Source organism: Orcinus orca, chromosome 14, assembly GCF_937001465.1.
Source record: "Orcinus orca chromosome 14, mOrcOrc1.1, whole genome shotgun sequence".
NCBI lineage: Eukaryota > Metazoa > Chordata > Mammalia > Artiodactyla > Delphinidae > Orcinus > Orcinus orca.
In genome coordinates this window covers 28854628-28876509 of record NC_064572.1, presented here as the reverse complement: position 1 = coordinate 28876509, position 21882 = coordinate 28854628, and the positions used below count along the sequence as shown (strand labels likewise).

General features: G+C 44.9%; 1 protein-coding gene across 2 annotated transcripts in view; it reads right to left on the bottom strand.

Moving 5' to 3' along the window:
• PALD1 (phosphatase domain containing paladin 1) overlaps positions 1 to 21882 on the bottom strand; it is a 162773-nt gene that overhangs the window by 21494 nt on the left and 119397 nt on the right. Inside the window, exon 21 of one of the 2 annotated variants that reach the window (XM_049697283.1) lies at positions 19961 to 20652. The exons of the other annotated variant lie outside the window; for it this stretch is intronic. The gene's annotated coding sequence lies outside the window, so the exon portion shown is untranslated. Of the gene's footprint in view, positions 1 to 19960; positions 20653 to 21882 lie in introns of those variants that run through there. 2 annotated transcript variants of the gene reach the window in all.

The following is a 21882-nucleotide window of genomic DNA, read 5'->3' as shown; positions in this document are numbered from 1 at the left end:
TTGGAAACTCTAATTTCAGCAGAACCCATCTGGCAGACTAACAGCTCTCCCCGTCCCACGGTTCGAGGAGAGAAGGCAGTGGTTTCAACCAGGTAGCGTCTGAGGGCCTCCTGGGCTTGGCATGCAGGAATCCCCAGAGCCTCAGGCTGTGATATAAAATGAACTGGTCCTTGTTTCATGTGCCTGGGACACAGGCCTCAGAACGCAGGCCCATGGGGTGGGTGGCAAGATTCAGGGTAGCCTCCTAGACCTGGCAGGATTCGGCTGTGAAGGGCCGTTGTCAGTGGGGTTCAGAGTTGCTGACACAGCCCTCCTGACTCTCTTTGAAACTCCCTACAAATTAAGCCCTTTGAGGTCCGCGTGGACCCATAGGCTCAAAAGCCCAGCGGTGACATTGCACTGACCCTGAATCCCCAAGTTGGGCGGGGGGATTGCCAAGCTCTGGAAGCCTGGTTGAAACCACCATTCTAACACCTTTCCCTTCACAGCCACATGCACAAACAAGAGCACAAGAGAAACCGCGCAGCTTCATGCTGCCTGCTGTACTCATTGAAAATAAACACGGGTATGGGCCGTACCCCCAAGGAAAGCAGGGCCAGGGCAGGCCTGGCTCCGGAAACAACTCTGACAAGAGATGGCAGGCTTGTTCTAGTCCCCACGTGGTCAGTGACCTCCAGCAAGTCTCCCTGAGCCTTGGTTTCCCCAAATGGACAATCCGTGTTTCACTCCCTTCCCAGGACTGTTTGCAAGGGGGCCATGAGCCTTTCTAGAAGGTCAGTGCTATAGAAGCAGTCCTGGAAGTTCATCTGCTTAACCCTCCTGGTTTTGCATTTAAGGAAACTGAGGCTCAGAAGAAGGGATTTGGCCGTGGTTGCCGAGGTTAGAGGCCGAGCCAGGTCTCCGTGAGTCGTGGGCACTCCACTCTGAGCACAGCTCTGGAGAGACCAGTGGGACCCCGACAGGAGGGCCCTTGGGGGAAATGGGTGGTATTACCGAGGAAAAGGAATGGCTGATGTTGAGGGGCAGCTATGGAGCTCTCAGCCCTAATGAGGTATGTTCATTGACATTTCGCTGACATTTCGCCACACTTGGGGCCCCTTGTTTGTTCGGGATGTTCCCTGCTGTGCCTGGTGTCTTCCATCTGCCCTCAGGTCTCATCCGTACCCTGCCCCACCCAGCTCTGGCCCGGAGGCTGGCCGATCTGAGCCCGCCTGTCAGTGAGCATGATACGGGAGGAAGGGAGAAGGGGAGAGCACAGTGACCAGCCATGGACTCCCCTCAGTGCCTCTCAGTGAGGTGGCCTTGGGTTGACTGTGTCCCTGTATCACTGCTCCTCTCTGGGAAGTCTCTGCATGTCTCTCTCTTTCTGGGTTCCAGCCACTGCTCCCTCCTCTCATCCCTTCAGACCTAGGGATGGTAACCGCTTCACCACTACTAATCCCGAGCTATTGTACTACCCCTTCTGCTTCTCTACAGCCCCCTACACCTTTGTAAACAGGCTCTTTATAAAAATAAATAAATAAAAACCCTCCTCAAATTACCATAATTTGAATATGCCGTTTAGGCTGTGGTCTAAATGTTCGTGTCTCCCCACAATTCATGTACTGAAATAGTAATCCTCAGGGTGATTGTGTTAGGAGGTGATTAGGTCATGAGGGGGGTGCCCTCATAATGTAGGTTACTGCCCTTAGAAAAGAGGCCCCAGAGAGATCCCTGGTCCCTTCCCCTATGTGAGGACACAGTGAGAAAATGCCTTCTATGAACCAGAAAGCAGGCCCACTGAATCTGCCAGCACCTTGGTCTTGGACTTCCAGCCTCTAGAACTATAAGAAATAAATTTCTGTTGTTTAAAAACCACGCAGTTTGGGGCTTCCCTGCTGGCGCAGTGGTTGAGAGTCCACCTGCTGATGCAGGGGACGCGGGTTCGTGCCCCAGTCCGGGAGGATCCCACATGCCGCGGAGCAGCTGGGCCCGTGAGCCATGGCCGCTGAGCCTGCGCATCCGGAGCCTGTGCTCCTCAATGGGAGAGGCCACAGCAGTGAGAGGCCCGCGTACCGCAAAAAAAAAAAACAAAACAAAAAAAACAAAAAAGAACCACCCAGTTTGGAGTATTCTGTTACAGCAGCCTGAACAGATTAGGACAGCTTCCTATAGGGGTGCTGATGACACGGCACCAGTGAATCTGCTGGGAAGCAGAGCCACCTCCCCTCAGAAGCTGAAAATGCCCTATTCTTGCTTCTCCAACCTCCCCTGCAACTAGGAAATGACATGTGACTGGACCTGCCAGTCAGATGCAGCTGCCCAGGCACGGGGTCCCTTCAGAAGCTGAGGCTGAGACCAGATTAGAGTACTGGTAATTATGTTGGAAGCGACCCCAGGAAGCCCACTAGGGGAGAGGGGAAGTAGGCCAGAGGAGGGAGGGTGACCCATAAAAGGGGCTTTATCCAGCAAGTCACCATATGGGCAACCAGAGCCAATGAAGAGTTATCCCAGCTGGGATGGAGGGAGCTGGGCGTCCATACAGCACTTCCCATGCGTCACTGGTTAGGGCTGAATTATTTTTCTACTTATTTCATCCAGACTTGGCTTCTATTTCTGGCAACTAATAACGCTGGTGATGACACCATTCCATCTTTCCCCTTGCTGCTTCAACACCCCCATCCCCTTTCCCAACCATCCTCCCACCCCACCCTGGCGGGCCCTGTCCTTAGAGCCACCATTCAATTGCCCCCAGCACTTCCCTGGGGGCATCTGAGCACAGAATGGAGCATGGAGGGCATGGAGCACAGAAGGGCAGGGACCTTTCGTGGGTTCCATCATTCACCGATGGTTACTGATCACCTTCTGTCAACCAGGTCCTGGCGCCAGTGAACAAGCCATGCAGAGCATCTGTCTTCTTGTGGCCTGTGTCTGATGGGAAGATGATGTGGGCCCGGAGGAGATTCAGGGAGCAGGGCGGCACTCAGGCTGCGGGCTGGGCTGGATTGCTTGTTTTTTCCTCTCTCTCCCCGCCCAAGTGATCTCGTCCAAGACTTCGGGCTGGGGTTGACAACAGCCCGGTTTTTGTTTTTTAAGCAGTTGCCACAGCTCCTTCATCTCCCTTCAAACACACTTCGTGGTCTCTGAGGTGTGGCCCCCAGCTGCTGTGGCGGCGGCGTCAGTGTCTCTGACATGTGTGAGCGTTGGAGGATCTGCTGGAGGACAGCAGTCTGGGGGGGTAGAGAGCCTGGGGGGAGGTGCAGGGGGCCCCTTGCAGCTTTGATAGGCTGTGAGTCCTCTCTGCAGTGATCTTCGTTCCCCCACATCTGTCACCAAGGCCAGCCAGTTCAGCCTCTTCTGCTCATAACCACAGCCTCTCTGGCCCAGGCCATCAACATCTCTTGGCTGCACGAGTCTTCCTGTGGCCTCCTCACTGATCACTAGGCTCCTGTCTCCCCCTCACCGTCCCTCCAACTCACAGCCACAGTGGTGCTGGCACCCTCCCCGTACCCCCTCAGCCCCGCTCCATGCTGGCCCTCCATCTCTGCCTGAGGGTCCCACGGGGAGGCCAGAAGTACTGGGGAACAGTGTCCATGCCCGACCCAGCCCAGAAGAGCCCTCAACCGATGGCTAATGGGAAGTGGTGTATAAACAGTCCAGCTCCCTCTGCCTGGGCGCTGGGGGGTAACTCTGAGGGGCATATTCTGCAGTGGCTCCCAGAGTTTCCCAACAGGGTTAAGCTCCAGTACCCACAATGGTGACCTGCTTGACCCCAAGTGCTCTCTTGGCTGTCTCCCTTCCCTGTCTCAATTCCCCACTTCCCTACTGGTATTATCTGGAATCACCTCCCACACAAACCACCTGTTTGCAAATGCCTGTCTTAAGGTCTGTCTCTGGGGAAACCAGCTATGATGCACATCTGACCACATCACTGCCTCGCTTGAAACTCTTCATTGGTTCCTTGTGGCTCTTGGGATACGGTCCAAAGCCCCTAGTGTGATTCCCACGCTGACCTCACTCTCAACTCTGCCTCTCCCGCCCCCTACCCCGCCCACCGCCCAAGCCCTGCCTCACTGAGCATGTTCATTCCTCTGTTGGCCACGCTCTCTCTAGCTCTTCACATGTGCTGCCTCCTCTTTCTGGAAGTTTTCTCCTCTACCCGGACTAAGTCCTCCTCAGCTTTCAGGCTTCAGCTTCAAAGGTGGCTTCCTCTGGGAAGTCTTCCCTGGCTTGCAGGTCTAGGTCATGGCCCCCCGTACCCTGCTCCCATAGTCCTCATTATTTCCCCATCACAGTGCTGTGAGGCCAAGGGCCATTTCTATCTTATTCACGGTTGAACCAACTAGTCCAGCACCTAACATAAGTTTGATCCTTGAAAAATATTGGATGGGTGATTAGATGGATAAATGAATGAATGCATAAAACCTACCAAAGAATCTTCCAGCCTCTGCTTGAACTCTCCCAGAGACAGAGAACTCATTACCTCCAAAGGTAGCTGTTCTACACAGAAGGAAGAAGGTTCTAACCATGAACCATCATGTGACACAGAAACCGACCTCTTTATAACGTCCAGCCCTGGTCGTGGATCGGGGATTCTGTGTCTAGACCTCTGGTCCCGTCTCTGACTTGGTTGGACTGAAGCACCACCAAGCTGATTCCAGCCCCGGCAACGGCTTTCCCTCACTCCTCTTTGTGTGAAGGAGCCACAGAAGGGCCACACACTGCCTGGGTCAAGGTGGACATGGGACTGGGTCAGCCACCCTCCTCTGTTACTGACAGTAGAAGCAAGAATCTCTCATGGGACGGAGACCTTCAAGATGGTGGAGGAGTGAGACATGGAGATCACCTTCCTCCCCACAAGTACATCAGAAATACATGTACATGTGGAACAACTACAGAACACCTACTGAACGCTGGCAGAAGACCTCAGACCTCCCAAAAGGCAAGAAACTCCCCACGTACCTGGGTAGGGCAAAAGAAAAAAGAGAACAAAGAATAGGGACGGGACATGCACCTCTGGAAGGGAGCCGTGAAGGAGGTAAGGTTTCCACACACGAGAAAGCCCCTTCGCGGGTGGAGACTGCGGGTGGCGGGTGGCGGGTTAAGTTTCGGAGCCACGGAGGAGAGCGCAGCCACAGGGGTGCAGAGGGCAAAGCGGAGAGATTCCCGCACAGAGGATCGGTGCCGACCGGCACTCACCAGCCCGAGAGGCTTGTCTGCTCACCCGCCGGGGCGGGCGGGGCTGAGAGCTGAGGCTCGGGCTTCGGAGGTCGGATCCCAGGGCGAGGACTGGGGTTGGCTGCGTGAACACAGCCTGAAGGGGGCTCGTGCGCCCCAGCTAGCCAGGAGGGAGTCCGGGAAAAAGTCTGCACCTGCTTAAGAGGCAAGAGACCGTTGTTCCGGGTTGCGCGAGGAGAAGGGATTCAAAGCACCACCTAATCGAGCTCCAGAGACGGGCGCGAGCCGCGGCTATCAGCGCGGACCCCAGAGACGGGCAGGAGATGCTAAGGCTGCTGCTGCTGCCACCAAGAAGCCTGTGTGCAGTTACTGGTCACGATCCACACCTCTCCTCCCAGGAGCCTGTGCAGCCGGCCACTGCCAGGGTCCAGTGATCCAGGGACAACTTCCACGGGAGAACACACGGCACACCTCAGGCTGGTGCAACGTCACGCTGGCCTCTGCCACCACAGGCTCGCCCCGCACTCCGCACCCCTCCCTCCCCCCGGCCTGAGTGAGCCAGAGCCCCCGAATCACCTGCTCCTTTAACCCCGCCCTGTTTGGGCGGGAACAGACGCCCTCAGGCGACTTACACGCAGAGGCAGGGCCACATCCAAAGCTGAACCCCAGGAGCTGTGCAAACAAAGAAGAGAAAGGGGAATTGCTCCCAGCAGCCTTGGGAGCAACGGATTGAATCTCCACAATCAACTTTATGAACCCTGCATCTGTGGAATACCTGAATAGACAACAAATCTTCCCAAAATTGAGGAGGTGGACTTTGGGAGCAACGATATATAAATATTTTTTCCTTTTTCTCTTTTTTTATTTTATTTTATTTATTTTTTTTTTTGCGGTACGCGGACCTCTCACTGTTGAGGCCTCTCCGTTGTGCAGCACAGGCTCCGGACGCGCAGGCTCAGCGGCCATGGCCCACGGGCCCAGCCGCTCCGCGGCATGTGGGATCCTCCCGGACAGGGGCACGAGCCCATGTCCCCTGCATCGGCAGGCGGACTCTCAACCACTGCGCCACCAGGGAAGCCCCTTTTTCTCTTTTTGTGAGTGTGTATGTGTATGCTTCTTTATGTGATTTTATCTGTATAGCCTTCCTTTGGCCATTTGTCCTAGGGTTCTGTCCGTCCGTTTTCTTTTTGTTGATGTTTTGCTTTTTGGGGTTTTTTAGTATAGTTTTTAGTGCTTGTTATCATTGGTGGATTTGGTTTTTGGTTTGGATGCTCCCTTCATTTTTCATTTTTTTTATTACTTTTTCATTTTTTTAATAATTGTTTTTTATTTTAATAACTTTATTTTATTTTATTTGTTTATTTATTGTATTTCTCCCTTTTCTTCTGAGCCGTGTGGCTGACACAGTCTTGGTGCTCCGGCCGGGTGTCAGGCCTGTGCCTCTGAGGTGGGAGAGCCGAGTTCAGAACACCGGTCCATCAGAGACCTCCCGGCACCATGTAATATTAAACAGCGAGAGCTCTGCCAGAGATCTCCATCTCAACGCAAACACCCAGTTCCACTCAACAACCAGCAAATTCCAGTGCTGGACATCCTATGCCAAACAACTAGCAAGACAGGAACACAACCTCACTCATTAGCAGAGAGGCTGCCTAAAATCATAATAAGGTCACAGACACCCCAAAACACACCACCAGACATGAACCTGCCACCAGAAAGACAAGATCCAGCCTCATCCTCCAGAACACAGGAACTAGTCCCCTCCACCAGGAAGCCTACACAACCCACTGAACCAACCTTAGCAACTGGGGAAAGACACCAAAAACAATGGGAACTACGAACCTGCAGCCTGCGAAAAGGAGACCCCAAACACAGTAAGTTAAGCAAAATCAGAAGACAGAGAAACACACAGCAGATGAAGGAGCAAGGCAAAAACCCACCAGACCAAACAAATGAAGAGGAAATAGGCAGTCTACCTGAAAAAGAATTCAGAGTAATGATAGAAAAGATGATCCAAATCTTGGAAATAGAATGGAGAAAATACAAGAAGCATTAAACAAGGACCTAGAAGAACGAAAGAGCAAATAAACAATGACAAACAACACAATAAATGAAATTAAAAATTCTCTAGAAAGAATCAATAGCAGAATAACTGAGGCAGAAGAACGGATAAGTGACCTGGAAGATAAAAGAGTGGAAATAACTACTGCAGAGCAGAATAAAGGAAAAAGAATGAAAAGAATTGAGGACAGTCTCAGAGACCTCGGGGACAACATTAAACACACCAACATTCAATTATAGGGGTTCCAGAAGAAGAAGAGAAAAAGAAAGGGACTGAGAAAATATTTGAAGAGATTATAGCTGAAAACTTCCCTAATATGGGAAAGGAAATAGTTAATCAAGTCCAGGAAGCACAGAGAGTCCCATACAGGATAAATCCAAGGAGAAACACGCCAAGACACATAGTAATCAAACTAACAAAAATTAAATACAAAGAAAAAGTATTAAAAGCAGCAAGGGAAAACAAACAAATAACATAGAAGGGAAACCCCATAAGGTTAACAGCTGATCTTTCAGCAGATACTCTGCAAGCCAGAAGGGAGAGGCAACATATTTAAAGTGATGAAAGGGAAAAACCTACAAACAAGATTATGCTACTCAGCACGGATCTCATTCAGATTCAATGGAGAAATTAAAACCTTTACAGACAAGCAAAAGCTAAGAGAATTCAGCACCACCAAACCAGCTTTACAATAAATGCTAAAGGAACTTCTCTAGGCAGGAAACACAAGAGAAGGAAGAGACCTACAAAAACAAACCCAAAACAATTAAGAAAATGGTAATAGGAGCATACATATCAATAATTACCTTAAATGTAAATGGATTAAATACTCCAACCAAATGACACAGACTGGCTGAATAGATACAAAACCAAGACCCATATATATGCTGTCTACAAGAGACCCACTTCAGACCTAGGGACACATACAGACTGAAAGTGAGGGGATGGAAAAAGATATTCCATGCAAATGGAAATCAAAAGAAAGCTGGAGTAGCAATTCTCATATCAGACAAAATAGACTTTAAAAACTATTACAAGAGGCAAAGAAGGATACTACATAAGGATCAAGGGATGAATCCAAGAACATATAACAATTGTAAATATTTACGCACCCAACATAGGAGCACCTCAATACATACGGCAAATGGTAACAGCCACAAAAGGGGAAATCGACAGTAACACAAGCATAGTAGGGGACTTTAACATCCCACTTTCACCAAGGCACAGATCATCAAGATGAAAATAAATAAGGAAACACAAGCGTTAACTGACACATTAAACAAGATGGACTCAATTGATAATTATAGGACATTCCATCCGAAAACAACAGAATACACTTTCTTCTCAAGTGCTCATGGAACATTCTCCAGGATAGATCACATGTTGGGTCACAAATCAAGCCTTGGTAAATTTAAGAAAATGAAATCGTATCAAGTATCTTTTCTAACCACAATGCTATGAGACTAGATATCAATTACAGGAAAAAATCTGTAAAAAATACAAATACATGGAGGTTAAATAATACAATACTTAATAACCAAGAGATCACTGAAGAAATCAAAGAGGAAATCATAAAATACCTAGAAACAAATGACAACGAAAATACGACAAACCAAAACCTACAGGATGCAGCAAAAGCAGTTCTAAGAAGGAAGTTTATAGCAATACAATCCTACCTCAAGAAACAAGAAAAATCTCAAATAAACAACCTAACCTTACACCTAAAGCAATTAGAGAAAGAAGAACAAAAAAGCTCCAAAGTTAGCAGAAGGAAAGAAATCATAAAGATCAGATCAGAAATAAATAAAAAGAAATGAAGGAAACAGTAGCAAAGATCAATAAAACTAAAAGCTGGTTCTTTGAGAAGATATAAAAATTGATAAACAATTAACGAGACTCATCAAGAAAAAAATGGAGAAGACTCAAATCAACAGAATTAGAAATACAAAAGAGAAGTAACAACTCACATTGCAGAAATACAAAGGATCATGAGAGATTACTACAAGCAACTATATGCCAATAAAACGGACAACCTGGAAGAAATGGACACATTCTCAGAGAAGCACAACCTTCCGAGACTGAAGCAGGAAGAAATAGAAAATATAAACAGACCAATTACAAGCACTGAAATTGAGACTGTGATTAAAATCTCCCAACAGACAAAACCCCAGGACCAGATGGCTTCACAAGCAAATTCTGTCAAACATTTAGAGAAGACCTAACACCTATCATTCTCAAACTCTTCCAAAATATAGCAGAGGGAGGACCACTCCCAAACTCATTCTACGAGGCCACCATCACCCTGATACCAAACCAGACAAAGATGTCACAAAAAAAGAAAACTACAGGCCAATATCACTGATGAAAATACATGCAAAAATCCTCAACAAAATACTAGCAAACAGAATCCAACAGCACATTAAAAGGATCATACACCATGATCAAGTAGGATTTATCCCAGGAATGCAAGGATTCTTCAATATACACAAGTCAGTCAATGTGATATACTATATTAACAAATTGAAGGATAAAAACCATATGATCATCTCAGTAGATGCAGAAAAAGCTTTCGACAAGATTCAACACCAATTTATGACAAAAACCCTCCAGAAAGTAGGCATAGAGGGAACTTCCCTCAACATAATAAAGGCCATATATGACAATCCCACAGCCAACATTGTTCTCAATGGTGAAAAACTGAAACCACTTCCACTAAGATCAGGAACAAGACAAGGTTGCCCACTCTCACCACTATTATTCAACATAGTTTTAGAAGTTTTAGCCACAGCAATCAGAGAAGAAAAAGAAATAAAAGGAATCCAAATCAGAAAAGAAGTAAAGCTGTCACTGTTTGCAGATGACATGATACTATACATAGAGAATCCTAAAGATGCTACCAGAAAACTACTAGAGCTAATCAATGAATCTGGTAAAGTAGCAGGATACAAAATTAATGCACAGAAATCTCTTGCATTCCTATACACTAATGCTGAAAAATCTGAAAGAGAAATTAAGGAAACACTCCCATATACCACTGCAAGAAAAAGAATAAAATACCTAGGAATAAACCTACCTAAGGAGACAAAAGGCCTATATGCAGAAAAGTATAAGACACTGATGAAAGAAATTAAAGATGATACAAACAGATGGAGAAATATACCACGTTCTTGGATTGGAAGAATCAATATTGTGAAAAGGACTATACTACCCAAAGCAATCTACAGATTCATGAAGTCCCTATCAAAGTACCACTGGCATTTTTCACAGAACTAGAACAAAAAATTTCACAATTTGTATGGAAACAGAAAAGACACCGAAGAGCCAAAGTAATCTTGAGAAAGAAAGATGGAGCTGGAGAAATCAGGCTCCCGGACTTCAGACTATACTAAAAATCTACAGTAATTAAGACAGTATGGTACTGGCACAAAAACAGAAATATAGATCAATGGAGCAGGATAGATGGCCCAGAGATAAACCCATGCACATATGGTCACCTTATCTTTGATAAATGAGGCAAGAATATACAATGGAGAAAAGACAGCCTCTTCAATAAGTGGTACTGGGAAAACTGGACAGCTACATGTAAAAGAATGAAATTAGAACACTCCCTAACACCATACACAAAAATAAACTCAAAATGGATTAAAGACCTAAATGTAAGGCCAGACACTATAAAACCCTTAGAGGAAAACATAGGCAGAACACTCTATGACATAAATCACAGCAAGATTCTTTTGACCCACCTCTTAGAGAAATGGAAATAAAAACAAAAATAAACAAGTGGGACTTAATGAAACTTAAAAGCTTTTGCACAGCAAAGGAAACCATAAACGAGATGAAAAGACAACCCTCATAATGGGAGAAAGTATTTCCAAATGGAGCAACTGACAAAGGATTAATCTCCAAAATATACAAGTAGCTCATGCAGCTCAATATCAAAAGAACAAACAACCCAATCCAAAAATGGGCAGAAGACCTAAATAGACATTTCTCCAAAGAATATATACAGATGGCCAACAAACACATGAAAGGATGCTCAACATCACTGATCTTTAGAGAAATTCAAACCAAAACTACAATGAGGTATCACCTCACACCAGTCAGAATGGCCATCATCAAAAAATCTAGAAACAATAAATGCTGGAGAGGGTGTGGAGAAAAGGGAACCCTCTTGCACTGTTGGTGGGAATGTAAATTGATACAGCCACTATGCAGAACAGTATGGAGGTTCCTTAAAAAACTAAAAATAGAACTACCATACGACCCAGGAATCCCACTACTGGGCATATACCCTAAGAAAACCATAATTCAGAAAGAGTCATGTACCCCAATGTTCATTGCAGCTCTATTTACAATAGCCAGGACATGGAAGCAATCTAAGTATCCATCAACAGATGAATGGTTAAAGAAGATGTGGCACATATATACAATGGAATATTACTCAGCCATAAAAAGAAACGAAATTGAGTTATTTGTAGTGAGGTGGATAGACCTAGAGTGTGTCATACAGAGTGAAGTAAATCAGAAAGAGAAAAACAAATACCGCATGCTAACACCTATATATGGAATCTAAAAAAAATTTTTAAATGGTTATGAAGAACCTAGGGGCAGGACAGGAATAAAGACGCAGATGTAGAGAATGGACTTGAGGACATGGGGAGGGGGAAGGGTAAGCTGGGACGAAGTGTGAGAGTGACATGGACATACATACACTACCAAATGTAAAATAGATAGTGGGAAGCAGCCGCATAGCACAGGGAGATCAGCTCGGTGCTTTGTGACCACCTAGAGGGGTGGGATAGGGAGGGTGGGAGGGAGACGCAGGAGGGAGGAGATATGGGGATGTATGTATATGTATAGCTAATTCACTTTGTTATAAAGCAGAAACTAACACACCATTGTAAAGCAATTATACTCCAATAAAGATGTTTTTAAAAAAAATACTGGGCTTCCCTGGTGGCGCAGTGGTTGAGAGTCCGCCTGCCGATGCAGGGGACGCGGGTTCGTGCCCTAGTCTGGGAGGATCCAACATGCCGCGGAGCGGCTGGGCCCATGGGCCATGGCTGCTGGGCCTTCACTTCCGGAGCCCGTGCCCCGCAACGGGAGAGGCCACAGCAGTGAGAGGCACGCGTACCGCAAAAAAAAAAAAATACAATGGGAAAGTAGAATGAACATATGATGTATCTAAAGCTGTATATTCAAACTCAGATAACAACAAACTACTGAGCTTTATACGGGGATTCAATTTGCAAAATACCATTAGAACACTTTGAATTGAGGGTCAAACAGTTTCAGTATAATTGAAATCTTCTCAATATGCATTTATGCATAATAATGGATTTCTAAATCCCAAGTATTTCTTACTGTGAAGACTTTAAGTATGTAAATTATAGTCTAATATAATTTAGCAGTTCAATCAAATGAATAAATAATTGATAAATTAACATGTTCAGTTTTCAGGGTTCCAGTGGAATGTCTGTAACTCTTAGTTTTCAAACTGCCTGATTCTTTCTCCCCGACAGTTCCAAATTATTCTGCTGTTGTTCTTTAGTTTGAAGATCTATTTGACCAATTTAAGTAGTATAATTTCAGTTTAAGTGTATATATCTAAAATTATAAACCAGAAACCAAACATAATTTCTTATAAGAGTTGTTGAAATGTGTTTGTAGCCTGTGCTATGACCACAGCAGAAACTCAATCAAAATCTGTTTGCTCTGGGCTTCCCTGGTGGCGCAGTGGTTGAGAATCTGCCTGCCAATGCAGGGGACACGGGTTCAAGCCCTGGTCTGGGAAGATCCCATATGCCGCGGAGCAACCCGTGAGCCACAACTACTGAGCCTGCGTGCCTGGAGCTTGTGCTCCGCAACAATAGAGGCCGTGACAGTAAGAGGCCCGCACCACGATGAAGAGTGGGCCCCGCTCGCCGCAACTAGAGAAAGCCCACACACAGAAACGAAGACCCAACACATTCAAAAATAAATAAATAATTTTTTTAAAAAAATCTGTTTGCTAGGGCTTCCCTGGGGGCACAGTGGTTAAGAATCTGCCTGCCAATGCAGGGGACACGGGTTTGAGCCCTGGTCCGGGAAGATTCCCACATGCCGTGGAGCAACTAAGCCTGTGTGCCACAACTACTGAGCCCATGTGCCACAACTACTGAAGCCTGAGAGCCTAGAGCCCATGCTCCGCAACAAGAGAAGCCACGTCAATGAGAAGCCCGTGCACCACAATGAAGAGTAGCCCCCACTCGCTGCAACTAGAGAAAGCCCGCGCACAGCAACGAAGACCCAACACAGCCATAAATTAATTAATTAATTAAAATCTGTTTGCTAAATAAATGAATAAATAAATGAGTAAATCTGAAAGCCCTCTTGTTTCACAATGGGCTCAGTCACCAACTGAATCAGTTCCAGCTGGGGCAGCTCTTTCTCTGGGCACAGCTGGTATCCACTTGGCCTAGGCAAGTTGTGACCCCAAAAGGGCCAGGCCTACCACCCTAACCTGCTCATGGGGCTCCCCTCCCCCACCCGCCACCTGCCAGACAATGTCCTTTCCAGCCAAGACTTCCACAGTCCAGGCGGCCAAACACCAGGCAGGGGCAGACTGGGCATCTGCCTGGCTTTTATCTTTTAGGGAGGGGGTGATGGGGTGGCAGGTTGGTCTGGTACAGCTAAGACCAGGGTTACTGGTGAGATTCTCATGGGGTGGTTAGGGTTACTGCCACACGGAAAGAGACCAACCTCCGTCACAGACAGGACCCTCAAGAGCAGCTAAGGACTGACAGCCAACCCAGGCAGCAGATGAAATGACCATGGCCACACGCTCACCCCAGACTAGCCACAGAGACTTACCACATGAACCTTGACTTTGATCCAAGACTGAGCTCAAACCCCAACCAGTTCTCTTTCGTACATCACAATCACATAAAACTCCCTGCAGACCCCGGGCTGTAAAAGGAGGAGCTAGAACAATGACGTCTGCATGCTCTTTCAGCTGAGAGGGACTGGGCCCTGATTCCTCAAGCCGGCTGGTCCCTGACACTCAGTGGATGGACACGGCCAAAGGATCCGACAGCCCTGTCACCCCGAATCTGCTGGGTGGGCAAACCCCAGAAGCACCACCCTCCCAATGCTTGGAAGACGTCCTGCTCCATGAGCCCTTCTCTTCCCAAAAGCCAGATACGCAACGCCGGCTGGCCAGAACTAGAACAGCTGCTATTGCTTTACAGGCTATAATGGCAATTTGTTTACTCTGGGGCTCAACTGCACATCTGGGCTCACAGTTAGTCTCCACAACAGCTGGTTCCCTGCTTCTTCTGAAAAGGGCCATGACGTCAACCTGCTGGCAGGACACTGACTTTTCCCCTGGGAAACCCAAACACCCCATGAGATCAACCAGCATGAAAGGAAAACATCTTTGTCTCCATCTCCTTTTTTTTAAACATCTTTATTGGAGTATAATTGCTTTATAATGTGTTAGTTTCTTCTGTATAACAAAGTGAATCAGCTATATGTATATATATATCCCCATATCCCCTCCTTCTTGCGTCTCCCTCCCACCCTCCCTATTCCACCCCTCTAGGTGGTCACAAAGCAGCGAGCTGATCTCCCTGTGCTATGCGGCTGCCTCCACTAGCTATCTATTTTACATCTGGTAGTGTATGTATGTCCATGCCACTCTCTCACTTCGTCCCAGCTTACCCTTGCCCCTCCATATGTCCTCAAGTCCATTCTCCACATCTGCATCTTTATTGCTCTCCTGCCCCTAGGTTCTTCAGAACCATTATTATTTTGTTTTAGATTCCATATATATGGGTTAGCGTACAGTATTTGTTTTTCTCTTTCTGACATACTTCACTCTGTATGACACACTCTAGGTCCACCAACCTCACTACAAATAACTCAATTTCATTTCATTTTATGGCTGAGTAATACTCCATTGCATACATGCATACCTTTTTTTTGAAGTTTTGAATTTTATTTTACTTATTTTTTTATACAGCAGGTTCTTATTAGTTATCCCTTTTATACATATTAGTGTGTATATGTCAATCCCAATCTCCCAATTCATCACACCACCACCCGCCCCCCACCACTTTCCCCTCTTGGTGTCCATGGCATTGTTCTCTACATCTGTGTCTCAATTTCTGCTCTGCAAACAGGTCCATCTGTACCATTTTTCTAGGTTCCACATATATGCATTAATATACAATATTTGTTTTTCTCTTTCTGACTTACTTCACTCTGTATGACAGTCTCTAGATTCATCCATGTCTCTACAAATGACCCAATTTCGTTCCTTTTTATGGCTGAGTAATATTCCATTGGTATATATGTACCACATCTTCTTCATCCATTTGTCTGCCTATGGGCATTTAGGTTGCTTCCATGACCTGGCTATTGTAAATAGAAGCACAATGAACATTGTGGTACATGACTCTTTTTGAATTATGGTTTTCTCTGGGTATATGCCCAGTACTGGGATTGCTGGGTCATATGGTAGTTCTATTTTTAGTTTTTTAAGGAACCTCCATACTGTTCTGCATAGTGGCTGTATCAATTTACATTCCCACCAACAGTGCAAGAGGGTTCCCTTTTCTCCACACCCTCTCCAGCATTTATTGTTTGTAGATTTTTTGATGATGGCCATTCTGACCGGTGTGAGGTGATACCTCATTGTAGTTTTCATTTGCATTTCTCTAATGATTAGTGATGTTGAGCATCCTTTCACGTGTTTCTTGGCAATCTGTATATCTTCTTTGGAGAAATGTCTATTTACGTCTTCTGCCCATTTTTGGAGTGGGTTGTTTTTTTCATATTGAGCCGCATGAGCTACTAGTATATTTTATACGTTAAGCCTTTGTCAGTTGCTTCGTTTGCAAATATTTCCTCCCATTCTGAGGGCTGTGTTTTCGTCTCATTTACGGTTTCCTTTGCTGTGCAAAAGCTTTTAAGTTTCATTAAGTTCCCTTTGTTTACTTTTGTTTCTATTTCCATTTCTCTAGGAGGTGGGTCAAAAAAGATCTTGCTGTGATTTATGTCATAGAGTGTTCTGCCTATGTTTTCCTCTAAGAGTTTTATAGTGTCTGGCCTTACATTTAGGTCTTTAATCCATTTTGAGCTTATTTTTGGGTATGGTGTTAGGGAGTGTTCTAACTTCATTCTTTTCCATGTAGCTGTCCAGTTTTCCCAGCACTACTTATGGAAGAGGCTGTCTTTTCTCCACTGTATATTCTTGCCTCCTTTATCAGGTGACCTCCTTTATAAGGTGACCATATGTGCATGGGCTTATCTCTGGGCTTTCTATCCTGTTCTGTTTCTATCCTGTTCCATTGATCTATATTTCTGTTTTTGTGCCAGTACCATATTGCCTTGATTACTGTAGCTTTTTAGCACAGTACAGATTACTTTAGTCTGAAGTCTGGGACCCTGATTCCTCCAGTTCTGTTTTTCTTTCTCTAGATTGCTTTGGCTATTCGGGGTCTTTTCTGTTTCCATACAGATTGTGAAATTTCTTGTTCTAGTTCTGTGAAAAATGCCATTGGTACTTTGATAGGGATTGCATGAATCTGTAGACTGCTTTGGGTATTATACTCCTTTTCACAATGTTGATTCTTCCAATCCAAGAACGTGGTATATTTCTCCATCTGTTTGTATCATCTTTAATTTCTTTCATCAGTGTCTTATACTTTTCTGCATATAGGCCTTTTGTCTCCTTAGGTAGGTTTATTCCTAGATATTTTATTCTTTTTCTTGCAGTGGTATATGGGAGTGTTTCCTTAATTTCTCTTTCAGATTTTTCAGCATTAGTGTATAGGAATGCAAGAGATTTCTGTGCATTAATTTTGTATCCTGCTACTTTACCAGATTCATTGATTAGCTCTAGTAGTTTTCTGGTAGCATCTTTAGGATTCTCTATGTATAGTATCATGTCATCTGCAAACAGTGACAGCTTTACTTCTTCTTTTCCGATTTGGATTCCTTTTATTTCTTTTTCTTCTCTGATTGCTGTGGCTAAAACTTCCAAAACTATGTTGAATAACAGCGGTGAGAGTGGGTAACCTTGTCTTGTGCCTGATCTTAGTGGAAATGGTTTCAGTTTTTCACCATTGAGGACGATGTTGGTTGTGGGTTTGTCATATACGGCCTTTATTATGTTGAGGTAAGTTCCCTCTATGCCTACTTTCTGGAGAGTTTTTGTCATAAGTGGGTGTTGAATCTTGTCGAAAGCTTTTTCTGCATCTATTGAGATGATCATATGGTTTTTACCCTTCAATTTATTAATACGGTGTATCACATTGACTGACTTGTATATATTGAAGAATCTTTGCATTCCTGGGATAAATCCCACTTGATCATGGTGTATGATCCTTCTAATGTGCTGTTGGATTCTTTTTGCTAGTATTTTGTTGAGGATTTTTGCTTCTATGTTTATCAGTGATATTGGCCTGTAGTTTTCTTTTTTTGTAACATATTTGTCTGGTTTTGGTATCAGGGTGATGGTGGCCTCGTAGAATGAGTTTGGGAGTGGTCCTCCCTCTGCTATATTTTGGAAGAGTTTGAGAATGATGGGTGTTAGGTCTTCTCTAAATGTTTGATAGAATTTGCCTGTGAAGCCATCTGGTCCTGGGCTTTTGTTTTTTGGAAGATTTTTAAAACAGTCTCAATTTCAATGCTTGTGATTGGTCTGCTTATATTTTCTATTTCTTCCTGCTTCAGTCTCGGAAGGTTGCGCTTCTCTGAGAATGTGTCCATTTCTTCCAGGTTGTCCATTTTATTGGTACATATTTGCTTGTAGTAATCTCTCATGATCCTCTGTATTTCTGCAGCGTGAGTTGTTACTTCTCCTTTTTCATTTCTAATTCTGTTGATTTGAGTCTTCTCCATTTTTTTCTTGATGAGTCTCGCTAATTGTTTATCAATTTTGTTTATCTTCTCAAAGAACCACCTTTTAGTTTTATTGATCTTTGCTATTGTTTCCTTCATTTCTTTTTATTTATTTCTGATCTGATCTTTATGATTTCTTTCCTTCTGCTAACTTTGGGGCTTTTTTGCCCTTCTTTCTCTAATTGGTTTAGGTGTAAGATTAGGTTATTTGAGATTTTTCTTGTTTCTTGAGGTAGGATTGTATTGCTATAAACTTCCTTCTTAGAACTGCTTTTGCTGCATCCCATAGGTTTTGGTTTGTCGTATTTTTGTTGTCATTTGTTTCTAGGTATTTTTTGATTTCCTCTTTGATTTCTTCAGTGATATCTTGGTTATTAAGTAGTGTATTGTTTAACCTCCATGTATTTGTATTTTTTACAGATTTTTTTCCTGTAATTGATATCTAGTCTCATAGCATTGTGGTCAGAAAAGATACTTGATACGATTTTTCTTAAATTTACCAAGGCTTGATTTGTGACCCAACATGTGATCTATCCTGGAGAATGTTCCATGAGCACTTGAGAAGAAAGTGTATTCTGTTGTTTTCAGATGGAATGTCCTATAATTATCAATTAAGTCCATCTTGTTTAATGTGTCATTTAACGCTTGTGTTTCCCTGTTTATTTTCATCTTGATGATCTGTGCATTGGTGAAAGTGGGGTGTTAAAGTCCCCTACTCTGCTTGTGTTACTGTCGATTTCCCCTTTTGTGGCTGTTACCATTTGCCGTATGTATTGAGGTGCTCCTATGTTGGGTGCGTAAATATTTACAATTGTTATATGTTCTTCTTGGATTGATCCCTTGATCCTTATGTAGTATCCTTCCTTGCCTCTTGTAACAGTCTTCATTTTAAAGTCTATTTTGTCTGATATGAGAATTGCTACTCCAGCTTTCTTTTGATTTCCATTTGCATGGAATATCTTTTTCCATCCCCTCACTTTTAGTCTGTGTGTGTCCCTAGGTCTGAAGTGGGTCTCTTGTAGACAGCATATATATGGATCTTGTTTTTGTATCCATTCAGCCAGTCTGTGTCATTTGGTTGGAGTATTTAATCCATTTACATTTAAGGTAATTATTGATATGTATGCTCCTATTACCATTTTCTTAATTGTTTTGGGTTTGTTTTTGTAGGTCTCTTCCTTCTCTTGTGTTTCCTGCCTAGAGAAGTTCCTTTAGCATTTATTGTAAAGCTGGTTTGGTGGTGCTGAATTCTCTTAGCTTTTGCTTGTCTGTAAAGGTTTTAATTTCTCCGTCGAATCTGAATGAGATCCTTGCTGGGTAGCATAATCTTGTTTGTAGGTTTTTCCCTTTCATCACTTTAAATGACTCTCCCTTCTGGCTTGCAGAGTATCTGCTGAAAGATCAGCTGTTAACCTTATGGGGTTTCCCTTCTATGTTATTTGTTTGTTTTCCCTTGCTGCTTTTAATACTTTTTCTTTGTATTTAATTTTTGTTAGTTTGATTACTATGTGTCTTGGCATGTTTCTCCTTGGATTTATCCTGTATGGGACTCTCTGTGCTTCCTGGACTTGATTAACTATTTCCTTTCCCATATTAGGGAAGTTTTCAGCTATAATCTCTTCAAATATTTTCTCAGTCCCTTTCTTTTTCTCTTCTTCTTCTGGGACCCCTATAATTGAATGTTGGTGTGTTTAATGTTGTCCCCGAGGTCTCTGAGACTGTCCTCAATTCTTTTCATTCTTTTTCCTTTATTCTGCTCTGCAGTAGTTATTTCCACTCTTTTATCTTCCAGGTCACTTATCCGTTCTTCTGCCTCAGTTATTCTGCTATTGATTCTTTCTAGAGAATTTTTAATTTCATTTATTGTGTTGTCATTGTTTATTTGCTCTTTAGTTCTTCTAGGTCCTTGTTTAATGCTTCTTGTATTTTCTCCATTCTATTTCCAAGATTTGGATCATCTTTTCTATCATTACTCTGAATTCTTTTTCAGGTAGACTGCCTATTTCCTCTTCATTTGTTTGCCTTGCTCCTTCATCTGCTGCGTATTTCTCTGTCTTCTCATTTGGCTTAATTTACTGTGTTTGGGGTCTCCTTTTCGCAGGCTGCAGGTTCATAATTCCCATAGTTTATGGTGTCTGTCCCCTGGGGGTAACATTGGTTCAGTGGGTTGTGTAGGCTTCCTGGTGGAGGGGACTGGTGCTTGTGTTGTGGTGGATGAGGCTGGATCTTGTCTTTCTGGTAGGCAGGAATGCGTCCAGTGGTGTGTTTTGGGGTGTCTGTGACCTTATTATGATTTTAGGCAGCCTGTCTGCTAATGGGTGGGGTTGTGTTCCTGTCTTGCTAGTTGTTTGGCATGGGGTGTCCAGCTCTGGAGCTTTCTGGCTGTTGAGTGGAGCTGGGCCTTAGCATTGAGACAGAGATCTCTGGGACAGCTCTTGTTGATTGATACTACGTGGGGCCGGGAGGTCACTGGTGGACCAGTGTCCTGAACTGGGCTCTCCCACCTCTGAGGCTCAGGCCTGACACCTGGCTGGAGTACCAAGACCCTGTCAGCCACACAGTTCAGAAGAAAAGGGAGAAAAAAAAAGAAAGGAAGAAAAAATAAAATAAAATGAAATAAAGTTATTAAAATAAAAATTTTAAATGTATTATTAAAATAAAAAAATTTAAAAATAATAAAAGAGAGCAACCAAACCAATAAACAAATCCACCAGTGATAACAAGCACTAAAAACTATACTACGATAAACATAAAAATCAGAAACTAGGGCTTCCCTGGTGGTGCAGTGGTTGAGAGTCTGCCTGCCGATGCAGGGGATACGGGTTCGTGCCCTGGTCTGGGAAGATCCCACATGCCGCGGAGCGGCTGGTCCCGTGAGCCATGGCCGCTGAGCCTGCGCGGCCAGAGCCTGTGCTCTGCAACGGGAGAGGCTGCAACAGTGAGAGGCCCGCATACCACACAAAAAAAAAAAAAATCAGAAACTAGTCCGTCGCAGACAGCAAACTCCAAGTCTACAGTTGCTTCCAAAGTCTACCACCTCAGTTTTGGGATGATTTGTTGTCTATTCAGGTATTCCACAGATGCAGGGTACATCAAGTTGATTGTGGAGATTTAATCCACTGCTCCTGAGGCTGCTGGAAGAAGTTTCCCTTTCTCTTCTTTGTTTGCACAGCTCCCAGGTCCCAGCTTTGGATTTGGCCCCGCCTCTGCATGCCGGTTGCCCTCCGGTGTCTGCTCTTCGCTCAGACAGGAGGGGTTGAAGGAGCAGCTGATTAGGGAGCTCTGGCTCACTCACGCCAGGGGGCGGGAGGGGTTCGGAATGCGGGGCCAGCCTGTGGTGCGAGAGGCCAGTGTGACGTTGCAACAGCCTGAGGCACGCCGTGCATTCTCCCGGGGAAGTTGTCCCTGGATCACAGGACCCTGTCAGTGGCGGGCTGCACAGGCTCCCAGCAGGGAAGGTGTGGATAGTGACCTGTGCTTGCACACAGGCTTCTTGGCTGAAGCAGCAGCCTTAGCGTTTCATGCCCATCTCTTGTGTCTGCACTGATAGCTGCAGCTCGTGCCTGTCTCTGAAGCTCTTTTAGGCGGTGCTCTGCCTTCTGTGGGCAGACAGGGAAGGAATCACCTCTCCTCGTGCACCCTAAAACCTCTCCTCGTGCACCTCTTAGGCAGGTGCAGACTTTTTCCCGGACTCCGTCCCGGCTAGCTGGGGCGCACTAGCCCCCTTCAGGCTGTGTTCACGTGGCCAACCCCAGGCCCCTCCCTGGGATCCGACC